Consider the following 13,415-nt stretch of genomic DNA (forward strand, 5'->3'; position numbering starts at 1 on the left):
AGATATCACGGGATATATAGAGGCCCCGCATTTCATGCATGTGCAATGTCTGAACTTCCTTTATCATCCCCGAAACCTAACTGACATTAATACAAAGGGAAATTATGTTAGGGATCTTTTTCAATATGGTCATATTTGTTGCAATTTTCTGGCATTGCATTTTATAAGTTGAAAATTTTCTTAATTTTAGTCCACATGACACATTTTTGTCCAATAGTTAACGGAGTCGTTTTTTTTTTTTTTTCGGAAAAACGTAGATTTCATAGAAGTGAATAAAGATATAATACAACAGTGCTCAAGTGCTAGCTTCTCCCGCGACAGGCCAAAGGATACACCATAATCTATAAAATGCATTAGTACTAACAGAACTCGGCAAGTTAATATTAATAATACGTAATCTGACATCCTCAATAATGACATTAGTGACTATAGTCGTAGATCTCTCAATGTTTTCGAATCGTCTCAAGTTGCACTCCCTCCAAATGTGGTAAAGTTAATGGAGTCGTTAGCAGGGTTTTAGGGGGATTCTGACGATTCCGTTAAATTACCGGATGAGAAGTGCGCTTGAGACTAAAATTGAGAAAATTTTCAATTTATGTGATACAATATGATAAAAATCATAAGAAACGGGACTAAATTGAAAAGGACCCTAACATACGACCAAGAATATAATTTTTTTTTTTTTAAATAAAAATGGGTACAAGATACTGTGGGTATGCAGCTGTATAAGTATTGGGTTGTCTCTCTTTCACTTATGTCTAATTTCTTTCTAAAATATCTTCCAACAGAGAAGTCTGTGTGAAGCAGACAATAATGTCCATAGAAGCTTTGGCTATGGCTGGTGTTAACTGCATGGAAATTAGCATCAGTCTTGAGAAACTGGAGCTAGGGTTCTTCTACGACCCGCCTTCGTATCTGACTGTAGCTGAAGAAAATATCGATCAGAACAGGAGTTGCAGAGTTGAAGATGACGATGCTGATCATCATTCTGTGCTGCAAAATGAAGAGAAGATCAAAGTGAAGATTATGGAATGGGCAAAAGCAGTTGCTTCAGTGAAGGCCGCTTGAACTCCGACGATAATTGCGTGAATCTAATTGCATTGCAGTTGTGTTTTATGTGAAGATGAATGCTTGATTAATATTTCAGGAAGGGTTCAAATGCTTGATCAAAGTTTCATATCATAAGCAATTACACATCCAAATTTATCAAAGTTGTGTATGATGTTTGTTCATATAAATAAGAGAAAAATGCAAGCAACCCTGTTGTGATATTATATACAATAAGGTAAAAAATGTTGCATTTTAAAAAATACAAAGAATTAAATTGCTAATTTATTTGTATAAGGGGATAATTTACTCATTTACAGTATTATAAAGGGATAAATTACATTAAATTATATATATATATATAATCTACTCAGTCTAAAATTTTTCTGTTAATTCTTCTCTCAAACAGTTATTTGAAGTATTCATTTTGGTTTTGTGTTTAAATTTATTTTTTATTGACTTCATGGACGAAAAAGTCTCGAACATTGATGGGATTTGTGCATATGGTCTAAGGGCATCAACTTCATCGACTAAGTTAGATTTTATTGGCATTAATTACTTAAAATCATTGGTGCTTTATAATCCTAATAATAATATTTAAATTATGCTGCACTGTAATGATTTGAATCAAGTTTTTATAAAGATTTAAGTGAAATAGTTCTACTCCGACATTAATTGAGTTAATTTAATAAGAGTTTGGGTATTATATTATGTGTCACCAAATCCGTTGTAGTCTAGATGGTTAGGATACTCGGCTCTCACCCGAGAGACCCGGGTTCGATTCCCGGCAACGGAAGCTTATTTTTTATATATTTTTTAATTGTTTATTTTTATTTAATTTTCCTTGTTCAGTTGAGCTTAATTGATTTTTTTATTTAATTTGAGAAATGAGCAACAAAAATTCTTGTGAAAAATAAAATAGCAAATTATCCCCTATATTTTGAAAAAAAAAAAAAAGCAAATCACCCCATATCTAAATTATAGATAGGGGGTAATTTGCTTCATTTTTTGAAACACGGTGATGTAATTTGTTAATTTTTTTTCATAGGAGGGTATTTGCTCATTTCATATATCATAGGGGATTAAATTGCATTTAACCCGAAAATGAAGTAAGATTGAACTCGCTACTTTTTCTTTCTTCTGGGCATTTTTTTTTAATGAATCTCACGCCCAATACGATTGTTTCTTAACAACTATATTGAGCGAAGTTTCTATTTTTAACAGAAATTTTTTTGTTGATTTTTTATTTTTTTGGGTTGCACATTTAAGCTATGATTGAAGCAAGGAATACTGCAACTGAGTTTAATCGAATTGAAAAGTGAAACAGTGGTTAAATGATGAAAATTGCAAACCCGAATTATGGTGGAATAGCTGCGACTTAAAATGTTTTTTCATGGGAGTTGAAGAAGATAAACTGTGAACATGGAAGGAAAGTTCACAAAGCGTACACCAAAATTTATGTCTATTTAATATAACTTAAAATGGAGGGTAAATAAGTAAAAGGGATAATGACATTCCTCTTTCCTGAGATTTGGTGTAATTACAGGTAGATTCCCTATAGTTTGAGAAATTATATTTAGCACCTCTAAAATTTGCTTTCGTCTAATAAATAACTCCCTCCATTAGTCAAAATTCACTCAATTGTTGATATTAACAAAAGGAATTAGAAAAAAAAATCTATATTTACCTCTGATTGATTTAGTACTGACTTATTTGCAAGTCAAATAATTTTTTTTTGTTACCAAATTACTCCTATACCTCTTCACGCGTTAATGCATGTGAGGAGGTATATTTTCACCGTTATAAGGATAGTTCAGTTCAAAAAAGTATTTGATCTGCAATAAGTTAGCATCAAGCAATCAATATAAATATCAATTTTCATTCAATTTTTTTATTAATATTAGCAAATTCAGTAAACTTTGACTAATATAGGGACTTATTTGTTTTACGAAAGCAAACATCAGGAATGTTATATGTAATTTTTCAAACCACACGGAGTCTACGTGTAATTACCTCAAAACTCAGGGGAGGGAAATGTAATTATCCCTAAGTAAAATGTATCTTATCATATCTATACTAATAAGAAAGGCTACCCACACTCACAAATGGCAATAAGTGATACCGTTGTACTAATTTTCTATAGACCCAAAAATGTCCTTTAATTGATAAGATAACTAACTTATTCAACTCTCAAAATTTTAAATTAATTGATAAATTTATTCTCTTTTCTTTTCTTTCTTTTTTATGTAATATTAGTTTATATATTTTAATCTTATTTATAATATATTTTAAAGTGTGAAATACTATTTATTATATACATGCAGGAACAGCGTACCACAATAACTAGTATTTAATAAAGAGTGAATTACAATGGCCTCCCCTGAGATTTGACATAATTATGAATACCCACTCGTTGTTTGAAAAATTACAAAAAATACCCCTAGGAAATTGTCAACTTTACCTTTACTGTATTTTTTTAAAAAAAAATAAAAAACTTAGAAAAATCAAACGGGGTGGATGGAAAAATTTAGAAATTATAAAAAAATTATCAACTTAGTTCATAAAAAAATTAATTTTTTTTAAAAAATAAATAAAATTATAATTTTTAATCCATAAGAGAAATTCGATCATTTCACCATAAAAAATGTATGAAAACCTATAAAATTAGACTAATTGTTATACGCTATTAAAATAAAAAAGTTATTGGTAATTTTTCAAACAACAAGAGGGTATTTATAATTATCCCAAACCTCGGAGGTCGTAATTTACCCTTTAATAAAATGAAGTAAACATGGGGTTTGGTTTAATCTCAACTACACAATCAATACAAGTGAACAACTCACAATTAATCCCTAATTTTTTTATCACCTATTCAGGCCTCGTTTATTTTATTGGATAGGATAAATGAGTGATAGAATAACTCAAAATTAAATATAAAATAAGATAAACCAGGATAAATTATATGTTGTTTAACTCTATTTAATAAAAATATTAGGATAAATATCGTGGTACGTTTGCAATGTGGCATAAGGTTAACTAAAACCACGAAATATCCTTTTATACATATTATATATATATATATATATATATAGAAAGAGAGATGGGACAATTGAGTGAAAAATTGGTCTTTTTTTATCTATCGGGGTGGCGGAATAAATTGTGGGATAATGCATCCAATCTCATGAAGTCTGATGAGGAATTAATTATTCAAAGACAAAAAGGGGTATTATTGCTGAAGAATCGCGCACAGACCTACGGGTTGGGTCGCTGGGACTCACCCCGTAGGTCAACCCAATTGTTGAAATAACTGCGCGCCGTACGGTTGGAGACAAGGAGCCTAAGATCGTGACATGTGGCTATATCTACAGTTTTCAATATTGACCCTATTAATACCGCAGATCCGACTGAATGGAGGTAAAGGGCATTTATTGCATTGATTAATTAGCTTCAGGTCGCATATTTCTATCTCGACCACCAATTAACTTGGGCGTTGTAGGGTTTTCGTCGGGAACGAACCCGACTAGCCTAATTTGCTTGTTTTATCCTCAGGCCCCATTATAGATCTGGGGAGGTGACATGATCAGATCGAATTCGTTGATCAAAGTTGCACATTCGAGTCGAATCAAAGTCGGATGAATTATCCCATCAAATTAATATTTTGTTATGTGCTCAAATTTTATCACTGAGTTCATATAAAAAAAAGTAAACATTGAACTAGGAGGGATTAGGCAAGTTATCCAACCGAATCCATCAATATGAAAACGGCCTTAGTGATAAATTATTGTATCACTCGAATAATTCATACTACAAAGTAAACGCCTCCTAATTAGATATTTTATCATTAGAAGCTTCTGTATATCAACGTCTGAAAATGATATGTATATGAATATATTAATTTAACTTGTCACGAGAACAACGTGGCATTTTAACGTGATTTGAATTTTTATTTGAATTTCATGAAAATAAAAGATACCTTTTCAATTCATTGAATGAACTCTTACAATGATTGTGCAGTTGTGGTACGTGTTCACATGCTGTCGACTTTTCATAGGCTACATTTGAATTTCTGAATTTTGAATTTAAAATAACAAAATCTTTAAATTATTTGATATTTTAAATTGAAACAAAAAATGCAAAGTTAGTCCTATAATTTAAAAGGGTGGCATTTTTTATCATGCACGAATTAATTTTTTCAATTTAGTCATATAATTTTGAAAATTTGGCAACTTTTATCGTTTGGTCGGAAATTCGCAGGGGCACAAAAGTGCAAGAAAATTCGTTGTAAAATGTAGATTGAATTTTTACATCAACAAATTTGTCGCAAAATCCATTGCAAAATTGGCATGGAATCAGTGAGAGAATCTGCCATTGCGAATTCCTTTTTTGCCAGAATTTTGCAATAAATTTTGCGATGACAGTCTATTGCAGCAAATTTGTAATGAATTTGGGACAAATATGAGTTGAGCTCAGGACAGATCAACTAGGAAAATGCGTGCTTGTTGGAAACTCGGTGCTAAAATTGTTGCAATTTGCGACACTAGACACGACACACCTTGATTTAGCAACAGAGTCTAGTTCCATTACAATGATGAAATCGTTTCGCAAATCGTCACAAAATTTTTTTACCAATTTAACAACTACTTTTGTCGCAAAATCCGTCTCAATTTTGACGATGATAATCCAGGTATCATTTTTTTCTGTCGCACATTTGTCTTTAAATCTGTTGCCCAAACATTTTAGGCAATAGAGCTTTCTCTATTAATTAAGCATCGAAATATATTTATTTTTATAGCTTATATTGAATTTGCGACCTAGATTTTAATCAGTATATCCAATGTAAAGTGAAGCAGGCGGTTCTTCATTAACCAGATAATTATTTAATTTATGTATTTATATATTCTATTATAGGTGCCCTAAATACACATATTTTATATTTCGATCTAAATAATTAAACACTTTAATTAATTTCTTTAGATTGCAATACATATTGTATCTCACTCACTTAAATTGTGTTACATTTAAATATGCTATTTATGCTAATTATTGCGAAAATATGTGTACCTTTATCTCGATATTAATAAAATATGTAAGTCAGTGTACCGTATATTATATTGTATTTAAATTATATTTTTATATGCATGCATTTAGGTAACAATATTAAGATAATTCAAAAAGCGAATTTATGAGAAAAACCTACCCGAGAATGTCGGAAATAAACTAGAATTTGAGGATGGTGTTTATGATTTGATAAATTAATTAGGCTAAAGATTAGAATGCATATATGGGCATGGATAAGATTAGATTCCGGTGCAATAAGTGCAAGAATCTTAAGTTCGAAACAATTGTTAAGGTTACATATGACCTAACCAGAAAGGATTTTGTGGACCATTATTACTACAAAGTCTTAGCTCCCCAGTGCATCGTCGAAGACAGATTATCAAAGAGGTGGTACCATTTGGATCGTGTAGTGTGAATGACTGTAAACGGTTTTTTGGGGTCGATATGCAATATTAGTCCGGCATCCATATATGTATATAGATCTTTCTTCTGTGATATAATAATGGTCGACAAAAGAAAAATGAATTCTTTTCTATACTACAAATGATCATAACTTAATACTATTTATTATATTCTAACAAAGAAAATGTGAAAATTTTTAATTTGGACCACAGTAAATTGACGTTTTACATAATTTCAGCTCTAATCAAAATATTTGCTATAATTTTTAGGTATAATTAATATTTTTGACATTATTTACAGAAAAAATGGCTAATAACCAGTTATAATTAATCAATATTTCTTATGATTTTTCCCCCCCCCCCCCCCCCCCCCCCCCCCCCCCCCCCCCCCCTTTTACTGTGGTAAGTGTCCATAATGAAAAAAGTCAAATTTCTTCAAGTGGGTGGAGTCCATTTAATTGAGAGAGATATTCTAGGACATGCTTCATACGTCATTTAAGTATTAGGACAGACTCGATTTCTCGGATTGGGCTGATAATTTACTTGTTCATCACTACCCTTGCCAAACCCCATGCAGGGGCATGTCGATTTACGAACTTTGTAAAAAAATATTTTTAATGCTCTAATTTTGTAATTAAAAGACGTTACTTATATTTTTTTTTTCTCTACGAGTAAAAAAATATTGAATTTTCAAAATAAAAAATCAATTTTTTAAATTTATTTATTTAGGACTGACTCTCATGTAAAGGGCATGTTTATGTACGCTGCTTGAAAATTATATTTTTATGGCTCAGATTTAATAAAGTATGACTTTATTCATTTGTTTCTCCAAAGAGGAGCAAACAGCAGCTGAAATTTTAATATAAAATAATATTTTTATACTACTTGTTTAGCACAACTTCTTGTTAGTGGAATTGTTGTTAAAAATTATATTTTTAAGATTCTAATTTTTTAATTATTAACGTTACCCCATCTCTAAATTACAGAATAAAAATTTTAATTTTTCCTATTACCTTAAGTTCTTTTGATTAGTCGGATTCTAAAAAGAATTATATAGAAAACAGAGATTTAAGTTTTACGTCGCCAAGTTAAACAAATCCGTTGTAGTCTAGATGGTTAGGATACTCGGCTCTCACCCGAGAGACCCGGGTTCGAGTCCCGGCAACGGAATACTCTATTTTTATGTTTATCGGCAACTCTTATCCTTTTTTATATTTTAATTAATTTCATGTTAATTGGAGTTTATGGCTTCAATTGTTAGTCAGCTGAAATGAGAGCAGTGCTTCTTGCAGTCGAGAAATGGAGAATGTAAAAAATTGAAGAAAGAAAGAAAGAAAATCTCATCTTCAGCTGCTGAACACTTGGAACCTGAAGCTCAGACAAGGGAACTGAGTGTGGAAGCGACTAACAGTATCCAAGGGCCACTGAGGTAAACTAGATGAACTGAAATTTGCCAAGCCCCAAATTTGACGGGAAAAAGGGCAAGAAATCAACGCATGGGAAACATCCCCTCGGTCATCCTAACAGAATAGGCAAGCAGCAGAAAGAGTCGGAATCCGTCTAGCCAAATTCAAATTGGTAGGATGGTCATTCAAGCAAGCTTTGCAAATGAACTCTTTAACCTTATTTGGGAGTTTGGCCTGCCATAAACTCCGCCACCAACCCTGTTCAGTGTCCAGCAAACCACTCCAACAGGATCGATTCTCAAGCTCACAGGCCAGATGATAAGCACTACTAACGTTAAAAAGCCCAGTGCTCGAAAAGTGCCAAACCATGATATCGTCACAACCAAACCTGTTGAGAGGAATGCTAAGAATAAGAGTGGAATCAACGGGCAAAAATAGCTCACTAACCCTCTCGATATTCCAATCCCCATAGGAAGGATCAATCAACTCTGCCACATATATCTCGCGAGGAGCAGCTGAGGGTTGGTGATCGGGTGAAAAGTGAGCAGGCGAGGTAGCCAGGGGTAAGACCAAATGCGGATGCTAGTGCCATACCCTACTCTCCAACGAAAGCCGGCCCAAAAAAGCTCTTGGGCCGACATAAGACTTCTCCAAGTGAAAGACGGATGGTGGCCTAAAGTGGCAGAAAAGATGTCGTTGTTGGGGAAATACTGCGCTTTGAGCACACAAGAGAGAATCCTCTCCGCACAACACATAATAAGCCATAACTGCTTAACCAACATAGCCTGATTGAATAGATGAAGGTGTCGAAATCCCAAACCACTTTTCAGCTTGCTCTCGCACATGCATTGATAAGAAACCCAATGAATCTTAGAAGATCCCCGATTATTCCACCAGAACCTGACAATCATACCTTGAATCTAGGAAAGTAGAGTGATTGGGAGCCGGAAACACCTCATCCCCTTGGAGGAGTCCCAGTTCAGGAATCTTCCTCGATTATTCCACAAGAACCTGACACTCATACCTTGAATCTAGGAAAGTAGAGTGATTGGGAGCCGGAAACACCTCATCCCTTGGCGCAGTCCCAGTTCAGGAATCAAGTGACCAAATTGACTAGCACCAAGCAGAAAGGAGAACGAGACAAACGTAACACAAAGCATAACAAGACGAATGAAAGGGGAAGAAAATCCATGTTTGGACATAATCTGTTCCAAGAAGGTCCACTCAACCTTATCATAAGCTTTGCTAACGTCGAGCTTGAGCGCCATGAAGCTCTGCTTACCCGTAGTTTTGGTATTCAAGTAATGGTTAAGCTCAAAAGCCAGAAAAATATTATCAGTAATTAAGCGGCCTAGGACAAAAGCAAATTGGGCAGGGGAGATAATTCTATCAAGCAAAACCTTAAGTCTATTAGCAATGGTCTTAGAAGCTAGCTTATAAACCACATTACATAAGCTTATCGGCCGGAACTGGGAAAGGAATTCCGAATTTTTGCATTTTGGAATAAGAACAATATTAGTCTCATTAAGCTTAGAAGGCACAGAGTGTGAATTTAAAAGAGTAAGCACACAAGTGACAATATCCTGTTTAACAATATGTCAAAATTTCTGAAAACAGATGGGTGATATACCGTCAGGGTCCGGCGATTTAAAGGAGGCCATTTGGTATAGGGCCCGTGTCACTCTGGCCTCTGTATATGGCTGCACAAGGTCCTCTCGCATCCCATCATCCACTACACGGCATAGGTGCTCCGTCCCCCTGGCTATGTCATCATCCCTAGGGTGATTAGAAGCAAAGACCGACTGGAAGTAGTAGATAATGTAGCCATTGGATGTCATCATTCTCAATGATGCACGGCCCCTCAGAATCCTTAAGCTTTCTGATCAAGTTACTTTGGAATCTATGACTAGCCTTTTGGTGAAAAAATCCTGTGTTCCGGTCTCCCTCCTTCAACCATATCGCTTTACTTCTCTGATGCTAAGAAGTTTCCTCAAAGGCGGTTGTTTCTTCCACCTCCTTTCTAATGGAAGTCACTTCTTGCTGCTGTTCTAGAGTCATGATCCATTCAAAAGCAAAGCCAACCGTTTCTCAAGTGTCTTAAGTCTACACCTATCCCGATGAAAAACCCAAGAACTCTAAGTAGACAGACTACTTTGACAGTGTGCAATATGAGCTGAGATACCTCTATTTGAACGGAACGTAGTTGCAGTCCTCCAGCCCCTACGCACTACCTCTTCACACTGGGGGGAGTTGAACCTAACCAGCTTCAAACTGCCAAGGCTTAGACCTTTGGGGCACATTGGTTGGGTTCTCTCGTAACTGAATAAGAAGTACTTTGTGGTCTGAACAACTTTTCAGGAGATGTGACATGAAGGCGTCCGGGAACAATTGCAACCAACCAATACTCGCATAAGCACACTCAAGACGCTCCTGCATGGTATCCGGGAATGTATGCCGATTATTCCACGTGAAGGGATCTCCTCTATACCCAATATCCGAGAGATCACATGCTGTAAGAACCATTCTAAAGTTTCGCATTTACCACTGAGGTCGTGGTGGTCTACCCTCCTTTTTCGACTACCGAAGAATTTCTTGTGTCTTGCAAGTACCTCCTTTCTCATATTTTTCTGCACACATTCAGTTCCTAACAGTTTTTGTACACATGATATCGATTTATGGTATGAATAAACTTTATTTCAATAAGTATATCTCATGGTTAACTTTTTACAAATATTTGTTAGTTATATTATGAAATTATTAAATACTGTATAATAGAAAAACTCTGGGTGTCATTATACTCCCATTAATAAGTATTATAATTGTTTATTGATCCACAATAAGTAAACTTGCATGATTGTAAAATATATTTTCATTAACTAATTCCAAATTCACTGCACTTCTCATCATCACTTCTCTCAATTAATCTTTGTACAAACATCCATAAAAGTCTGTCCTGAATCAAACATTAATGTCCATAGAAGCTTTGGCTGTGGCTGGTGTTAACTACACGGAAATTAGCATCACTCTTGAGAAACTGGAGCTAGGGTTCTTCTACGACCCGCCTTCGTATCTGACTGTAGCTCAAGAAAATGTTGATCAGAACATGAGTTGCAAAGTTAAAGATGATGATGCTTTTCATGATTCTGTGTTCCAATATATGTCCCACAACTGTCAAATTGCAATATACATCCCACGACTTACATTGTTTGTGATTTTGGTCTCATTATTTTACCCCCCACCACATTTTGTCCCAAAACTGTCAAAAAATTGCAATTTACGTCCCACTCACATTTTCATTATATTCTTGACGGAGGAGCACTGCAAAGCACGTGTTCTGGAATCTGCTCATCCATACCTTGATTTCCTAGTATTCCTCCTCTTTTCAGCTGAGAAGAGGGTCCTTCTCCGCTGGCTTGAGAACTGCGGAGGGTTGAGTTGATAATCTCCATGATGAATTGAGGAAGCTACACACAGAAGAACGGATTCAGAGCAGCAAATCCATCTGCTTGGTCAAGAGCTGGAGCCGAGACTGGAGTATTAACTCCTGGTGTCGAATCTGGACCAGGGATGGTGGCATCTCCCAAAGTCGGGTCTGTAGACGAGACAGTAGGTCCAGATGCAACAGGGAGGGAAAAGTCTCCCTCGTAAGATCCATAGTCACCTCCATTCTTGGAATTCGCCATTTCTCACGCCAAAACTCAAGTGTTTCCCACAGGTGGCGCCAATGATACTTACTAGAAATTTGGCCATACCACTAGGGTCGAAAAATCTTTAAGAAAATTTTAAGATTATCAGAGAACTAGTCCTGCAAAATAGAGGTTAGCACTCTGATGCTTGAATCAGTAATGATTTAAGAAGAAATAAAAAGAAAAAGTTGAAATAAAGTGAGAATAATGGTGAGATTTGAGATATCTATCTCCAGTGTTCTTTGAAATGTATGTATCTCCAGAAAGTTTATGGCCATAATAGTCGATCAAATAGGAAATGGACTTCCTATGTTGATTGAAGGAGTGGCATAAATTAGAGTTGTACATAATTGTATAGTCCGGGACAGGAACCGGGGCAAAATCGTATTTTGATACCATTAAAAAGGGTCAATTTTATTTTTGGTACCACAAATTTTGCAAGTTCGGGTTTTAGTAACATTAAATCAAAAAATAAGCATTTTTTGTACCAACTTAACAGTAAACGGCACATGGGCCTTAACGGCCGTCAACCCTATAATTTTGACGGGAAAAGTCATGTGAATCTGAGAAAAAGGAGGAAAATTTGGTCTTCCAACATTCCATAGTGTTTTGGTACCATTAAACCTAAAAATAAGCCTTTTTGGTCTCATAAAGTCATGTGAGGCGCAAAATAAGTAATACAACACATTCCAAAATAAAATATAGAATCCATAAATATGAAGCAAAATATATTGGTTATAAATACACGATTTGAGTTAATTGAAACCTGGTTTGATAAAATTTGACAAAACTCACTTGACAAAATATATGCATTGCAATGCACAACTTTTCGCTAATTTAAAGCTGCCAAAAGACTTCAACTTACATATTTAGTATATGGCTTTGAAAAATATTAAATAAAGTGATAAAGGTATTGATTGACATATATAAAAATATATCAGATAAAATTTAGTTGAACAAATAGGTGTAAAGCTTCACAAAATCGAGATGAAAAATAACTACAATACAGACTCACATTTTACTTGGATGGATTTTTAAAATTCGGCCATCCATAGAAAAATCTTATAAATTTTATATGTTACTCAAAACTCGTTAGTTAATATAGAAAATAATAAATCGTTATAAAACTATTTAAAATTGTTAAATAAAGTTTTAGAAAGAGTACGGTTCTGCAGAGAAGGGCCCTACCGTATAGCATAATTCAAAGAGCTTTATAAATTTACTTAAATTTTCAAAAATTCTGAAAATTAACAAGTATTATATGTATCATGTAATAAAACTTTATAAAAAATTTTATAACAAAAAGACATCTAGAAATAGGTTAAATACTTGTATAGATTGAAGTCTTTTGGCAGGTTTCAATTAGCGAAAAATTATGCATTGCAATGCATATATTTTGTCAAGTGGATTTTGTCAAATTTTTGTCAAACCTGGTTTCAATTAGCTCAAATCGTGTATATATGACCAATAAATTTTGCTTTATGTTTATGCATTCTATCTTTTATTTTGGAATGTGTTGTATTACTTAATTTGCGCCTCACATGATTTTATGGGACCAAAAAGGCTTATTTTTAAATTAATGGTACCAAAACACTATCGAATGTTGAAAGACCAATTTTTCCTCCTTTTTCTCAGACTCACTTGACTTTTCCAGCCAAAATTGTGGAGTTGACGACCGTTAAGGCCCACATGGGCTCTACCGTTAAGTTGGTACAAAAGATACTTATTTTTTTGTTTAATGATAACAAAATTCGAACTTGTAAAATTTGTGGTACCAAAAACAAAACTGACCTTTTTTGGCGGTACCAAAACACGAT

General features: G+C 34.3%; 2 non-coding genes across 2 annotated transcripts; both read left to right on the forward strand.

The window, feature by feature from the left end:
• TRNAE-CUC lies at nt 1,771–1,843 on the forward strand. The gene has a single exon. It is a non-coding gene; the product is annotated as a tRNA-Glu (tRNA).
• TRNAE-CUC lies at nt 7,604–7,676 on the forward strand. Its single transcript has one exon. It is a non-coding gene; the product is annotated as a tRNA-Glu (tRNA).

The sequence above is a fragment of the Sesamum indicum genome, linkage group LG15 (genome assembly GCF_000512975.1).
Source record: "Sesamum indicum cultivar Zhongzhi No. 13 linkage group LG15, S_indicum_v1.0, whole genome shotgun sequence".
Classification (NCBI taxonomy): Eukaryota; Viridiplantae; Streptophyta; class Magnoliopsida; order Lamiales; family Pedaliaceae; genus Sesamum; species Sesamum indicum.